Below are 6900 nucleotides of genomic sequence, written 5' to 3'. Positions count from 1 at the left end.
CCAAGTACTGCATTTCGGACTCTTTTGTTGACCATGATGGCTACAAGGTGATGACTCTACACATGGACATCACCAGATGGTCAACACCGAAATCAGATTGATTATATTCTTTGCAGCCAAAGATGGAGAAGCTCTATACAGTCAACAAAAACAAGACTAGGAGCTGACTGTGGCTCAGATCATGAACTCCTTATTACCAAATTCAGACTTAAATTGAAGAAAGTAGAGAAAACCGCTAGACCATTCAGGTATGACCTCAATCAAATCCCTTATGATTATACAGTGGAAGTGAGAAATAGATTTAAGAGCCTGGATCTGATAGACAGGGTGCCTGGTGACTTTGGACTGAGGTTCGTGACATTGTACAGGAGACAGGGATCAAGACCATCCCCGTGGAAAAGAAATGCAAACAAGCAAAATGGCTGTCTGGGGAGGCCTTACAAATAGCTGTGAAAAGAAGAGAGGCGAAAAGCCAAGGAGAAAAGGAAAGATATAAGTATCTGAATGCAGAGTTCCAAAGAATAGCAAGAAGAGATAAGAAAGCCTTCTTCAGTGATCAATGCAAAGAAATAGAGGAAAAGAACAGAATGGCAAAGACTAGAGATCTCTTCAAGAAAATTACAGATACCAAGGGAGCATTTCATGCAAAGATGGGCTCGATAAAGGACAGAAATGGTATGGACCTAACAGAAGCAGAAGATATTAAGAAGAGGTGGCAAGAATACATAGAATAACTGTACAAAAAAGATCTTCATGACCAATATAATCACGATGGTGTAATCATTCTCTAGAGCCAGACATTCTGGAATGTGAAGTCAAGTGGGCCTTAGAAAGCATCACTACAAACAAAGCTAGTGGAGGTGATGGAATTCCAGTTGAGATATTTCAAATCCTGAAAGATGATGCTGTGAAAGTGCTGCACTCAATATGCCAGCAAATTTGGAAAACTCAGCAGTGGCCACAGGACTGGAAAAGGTCCGTTTTCATTCCAGTCCCAAAGAAAGGCAATGCCAAAGAATGCTCAACCTACTGCACAATTGCACTCATCTCACATGCTAGTAAAGTAATGCTCAAAATTCTCCAAGCCAGGCTTCAGCAATACGTGAACCGTGAACTTCCTGATGTTCAAGCTGGTTTTAGAAAAGGCAGAGGAACCAGAGATCAAATTGCCAGCATCTGCTGGATCACCAAAAAAGCAAGAGAGTTGCATAAAATCATCTATTTCTGCTTTATTGACTATGCCAAAGCCTTTGACTGTGTGGATCACAATAAACTGCGGAAAATTCTGAAAGAGATGGGAATACCAGACCACCTGACCTGCCTCTTGAGAAATCTGTATGCAGGTCAGGAAGCCACAGTTAGAACTGGACATGGAACAACAGACTGGTTCCAAATAGGAAAAGGAGTACATCAAGGCTGTATATTGTCACCCAGCTTCTTTAACTTATATGCAGAGTACAATGTGAGAAACGCTGGGCTGGAAGAAGCACAAACTGGAATCAAGATTGCTGGGAGAAATATCAATAACCTCAGATATACAGATGACATCACTCTTATGGCGGAAAGTGAAGAGGAACTAAAGAGCCTCTTGATGAAAGTGAAAGAGGAGAATGAAAAAGTTGGCTTAAAGCTCAACATTCAGAAAACAAAGACTATGGCATCCGGTCTCATCACTTCATGGGAAATAGATGGGGAAACAGTGGAAGGAATGATGCTAAAGCTGAAGCTCCAGTACTTTGGGCAGCTCATGCGAAGGGTTGACTCATTGGAAAAGACTCTGACGCTGGGAGGTATTGGGGGCAGGAGGAGAAGGGGACGACCGAGGATGAGACGGCTGGATGGCATCACGGACTCGATGGGCGTGAGTCTGAGTGAACTCCGGGAGATGGTGATGGACAGGGAGGCCTGGCATGCTGCGATTCATGGGGTTGCAAAGAGTCGGACACGACTGAGCGACTGAACTGAACTGAACTGAACTGAACCTCTGGTTTTCAGTCTTATTGTTACAGTAGCCTCAAGACTTCTCCATCCATACAGCACCAATTATAAAACATCTAGGTTAATGGTGAAAAGACTCTCCACAGTTTGGAACACCTAGAAAGGTTTGCTGAGTTACATGGAGAAGAGAAGTTGGAGGAGGGAGATAGAGATGACCATTAGGAGGACAGTGGGGTGGGCAAAAGGAGAGAGACAGAGTTAGCCAATGATCAGTTCTCAAAGTGTTTTCCACAGCCTGGAACAGCCAAAGAGATCACAGAGTTGGGTAGAGAAGAGAAGGGGGAGGGAGGAGATATAGGTGACCTAGAGGAGAAAAAGGAGAGTCAAAAGGGGGAGAGGGCAATCAAGCCAGTAATCAAACTCCTAGGTAAAAATGGGTACTGAAAATTGGATTTTTAAAGGTAGAAAATTGATATCAAATACCAAAAAGCAAAGATTAAAAATCTAGAGTAGAGGATAGACTCTCAAAAACACAATATTAAAAAAAATCACAAAAACTATAAAAAATACATATGAAATTTGCTTTTAAAATAGGTTTTTTTTCTTGCAAGTTAACAATAGGTTATAAAAATGAAAATTAAAGAAGTAACAAAGGACTTAAAAATAAAAAAATTAAAAACTAAAAAAAATGATAATAGTAAAAATATATCTAGGAATTTCTCTGGAGCTGTTGGGGGAAATGTTAGATCAGTTTAGTTTCAGATAGTTCCTTGTTCCAGCTTATACTTCTCAAGGTCTATAGGCCCCTTCCAGTGTAGTCAGTGCTAACTACAGGGTTTTAATCTGTTGCGCCTGTCACTTCCAAAGTGGTTCTCTGTGCTTATTTTGGCTTCTGCTGTTTGCAAGTCTCTTCAGTGTCTAATTTCCGCCGTGACACAAGGGGGTGAAGGGTCCTATTCCTCTGCCATCTTAGGACCGCCCCCCTCGAGGTCACTTATTAGGGCTCACTTGTTCAGTCGTGCTGTGGGGAGGGAGGAACACTGCAAACAAATGTCACTGGCGTATGTGGGGAGTGCTCGCAGTGTCTTGGCCACACTGGGTTTGCCCCTGCTCACGGTGTGTGTGCTTTCCCAGTCTACACTGCTCAGGCTCCAGGTTGCTTTGCAGGGGAACTGTCTAAAGTGGGCCCTGGGTTGTGTGCACTTCCCAGGTCTAAGCCACTCAGGTGCAGGTTCTCGGGTACTCCACAAAGGCACAGACTCGGTTGGGCCTGCGTTTCATGCCCTTTCCAGGTCGGAGCAGCTCAGGTGACCAGGTACTTGGCGCGTGCACTCTCCTCAGGTGGGGCGGTGTGTCTTATCACCTTCCCAGTCACAGCCTCTCGGTTTCCTGGGTGCGCAGCGGGAGCGCTGTCTCAGGTGTGCCATACGTCTCCTCTGGGGACCTGATCTCTGACTGTGACCCTCCCTGTGGATGTCAACCATCCAGGATCCTAGGAAGACTTGGTTAGCAACTGGGAGCCTGCCCGCAGTTTGGTAGAGGATGCTGTCTCTGGGGCCGAGATTGCCCCTTTCTGGCTCTGGCTGTAGGCCGCCTGCCTCTCTGCCTCCAGCGGGGGAAGGGCTGGTCCGCAGCCGGCTAGCTCTCCTCTGGGATTCGCTCAGTCCTTTCTTCTGTGAGCAGGCCCGCCAGTGCCTTAGTTTATAGCTTTTCGTGGGAAAGTTCTCTCTCTCTCTCTTTTTTTCTCTCTTCTGGCTATCCCACAGTTTAGATTGCTATGTCACGTTAGCTCCCTCAGATTGTCCTCAGGGCATTCAGGCCCGGTCCCTTCCGTAAGCAATGCAGCCGGCGCCTCCTTGTTCAGCCCCCGCTTGCTGGTGGCGGGTGCGAGTGTCTGGTTACTTCTCCCCTGGGAGTTGCCATTAGGCACATAATCTGTGGGTTTTTTATTTATTTTTCCTCCCAGTTATGTTGCCCTCTGAGATTCCAAAACTCCCCACAGACCCGCTGGTGAGAGGATTTCCTGGTGTTTGGAAACTTCTCTTCAACGACTCCCTCCCCGGATGGGTCTCTGTCCCTAACTCTTTGGTCTCTTTATCTTTTCCTATCTCCTTTTGAAGACCATGGGCTGCCTTTCTGGGTGCCTGGTGTCCTCTGCCAGCGTTCTGAAGTTGTTTTGTGGAATTTGCTCAGCGTTCAAAGGATCTTTTGATGAATTTGTGGGGGAGAAAGTGGTCTCCCCGTCCTATTCCTCTGCCATCTTAGGACTGCCCCCCTCGAGGGTCACTCTTTTTTGCAGCACAGACTTCTCACTGCAGCGGCTTATCTTGTTGCCAAGCATGGGCTTTAGAGTGGGCGGGCTTCTGTAGTTGTGGTGCACGGGCTTAGTTGCTCTGAGGCCTGCGGGATCTTCCTGGATCAAGGGTTGAACTCCTGGCCCCTGCACTGGCAGGTGGATTGCCGACCACTGCGCCCCCAGGGGAGTCAGGAGACAGCTCTTCTTCATCCAGCCCTCCCACTCCCCGTTACAGATAACCCCTTTTGTGACTTTTGGTCATTTATTTATTTTTGGCTTTTCTTTATTGTTTTATCAGCTATAAATGTAATCATAAATAATATGGTACAGTTTTTCCCCCATGTTTGAACTTTATATAAGTGGAATCATAATTATTTGTTTGTATCTTGCTTCTTTTACCAGTTTTATATATAAGACTTACCTGTGTCGATGTGGGTAGGTATGTGCGTGTGTGCATGTGTGCTAAGTTGATTCAGTTGTCTGACTCCTTGTGACCCTTTGGACTCTAGCCCACCAGCCTCCTCTGTGCATGGGATTCTTCAGACAAGAACACTCGAGTGCGTTGCCATGCCCACCTCCAGGGGATCTTCCTGACCCAGGGATCCAACTCGAGTCTCTTATGTCTCCCGCACTGACAGAGGAGTTCTTCACCCCTAGCGCCACCATGGTGGGGAGTGTTCTCTGGCAGCAGTTCTCAGATTTGAGTGTGCATCAGAAAAACCGGTAGAACTTGTTGAAACACACATTTTTGGGCCCAAACCCTAGAGTTTTGGATTTGTTTGATCTGGGGTAGGGTCTGATGGTTTGTATTTCTCACAGCTTCCCAGGCAATGCTGGTACTGCTGGTCTTGGGGTCACACTTTGAGACCAACTGCACTTTCCTCATCTGGCTGTCAAGGGATCTTTGGGTTATTCACAATTTACAGCTGTCACAAACAACGCCACAATTTGCTCAAAAACAAATACCATAATCTGTAGTCCCATCTGTTCCTGAAAAACAGGTCTTGGGCATGTCTTGGAAATTTTCACTAGGCTCTCCCAGAATATTTTGGTGCTTGGAAATCTCTCCACACCCGCAGGGACGCAAACTTTACCATGTAGGGTTGCAGTTCTTTGAATTGTATCTCCCCAGAGACTTGCTGAAGCTCTAACGCTCTGTGTATGTGAACAGCACCTTATCCGGCAATAGAATCTTTGTGGATGTAATCGAGTTAAAATGAGGTCCTGATGGCACAGGGCAGGGCCCTAATCCCATATGACTGCTTTTATGTCCTTTAAGGGGGGGTGGTGCACAAAGGGAAGATGGCTATGTGAAAATAGGGGAAGAATGGGAAGTGATGTAAGAATTGCTGGAAGTCACCAGAAGCTGGAATTGGTGAGAAACAACCTTTCCCATGAGCCTCAGAGAATCTGGCCCCACAGACACCGTAATTTCAGACTCCTGGCCTCCAGAACTGTGATAGAATAAATTACATTTTTTCTTTTTTTAAAATCACCTAGTTTGAAGTACTCTGTTACAGTAGCCCTAAGAAAACTAATGTGAGGGTGTTCTTGACATGGAGCCAGGCCCTATGGCCCCCCTCCCTATATGTCCTCTGTTTGCCTTTTGCCTGTGGAAACACTTAGCCAAGTTTAATCACAGAAGTGAGAAACTGCAGAAACAAAGGAAGATAGTCCAATAAGACTAAATAATTATAGTTTTGTCATTAAGCAGAGCCAGGGACCATTAGTTCCTTCTTAAGGACTAATATTCTGAGCCATATTCTGTGAGCTTTCTCGTAGATACTGAAACCCCTACCAGGTGGAAGAAGGTAACTACATGACCAGACTGTAGCTATGGCATAGGCGGCCACAATTCCAGGAACTGGCCTCAAGGAAATGGGAACAAACCACTGTGAGAACTGAAGATTAACTGTGCTTAAAACAATCAAGCTGATGCTAATGAATGGATTTCAAGATGATGGTCAGAGCTGACTGTGCTGTTTCTTCATGTAGCCCCTTGCCTCTGTCTATAAAAGCTTTTGACCCCTGATTGTCAGTGGCAGGGGGTCAGCCTTTGGACAGGCATCTGTCCTCCCCCTACCCCTCTCGTTGTGGGGCTCCAAAATAAAGCAAGTTTTACTTTCCACTATCCTTGCTTCTTTATTGGCTTTTGAGCATCAGGCAGCTGGATCTTTGCTTTTGGTTACACTCGGTTTCACTTTTTCTTTCAACGATGTGTGAAGCACATTTTTCTAAGCCAATCAGTGGGTCCCTCCCCGCAGGGTCCATCAGAGTCTGATGATCAGAATACCCTCCCAGGTCTTCCCCTGGAGATTTATCATGGATATGAATAAGTTCAAGGCTCCTGTGTCCCTCTGGTGTCTGCCCTTCCTTGGTGATACTTGGAGGGATTTGTTAACTAAATCCTCTAAAATTTATATTAGTAGAAACTGAGAATTGACTTTAGGTTAATAAGTACATTTTATGATTTAATAGTTATTCTAAATTGATTATGAGTTTACAGTGGTCCACACCTGCTCAGCTGTAGTTCTGAAACCTAAAAAAGCTCTGGAAATGAAACATTGCTTTTTAACTTCTTTGCTGGTAAACATGGCCTGATGGGTGTGCGGGCATTCGTAGCACTTATTCATGCTACTACCTGTGTATGTCATGTCCTCACTGTG

The sequence above is a fragment of the Capra hircus genome, chromosome 6, assembly GCF_001704415.2.
Source record: "Capra hircus breed San Clemente chromosome 6, ASM170441v1, whole genome shotgun sequence".
NCBI classification, from domain to species: Eukaryota; Metazoa; Chordata; class Mammalia; order Artiodactyla; family Bovidae; genus Capra; species Capra hircus.
Note: the sequence above shows the minus strand (reverse complement) of the source record.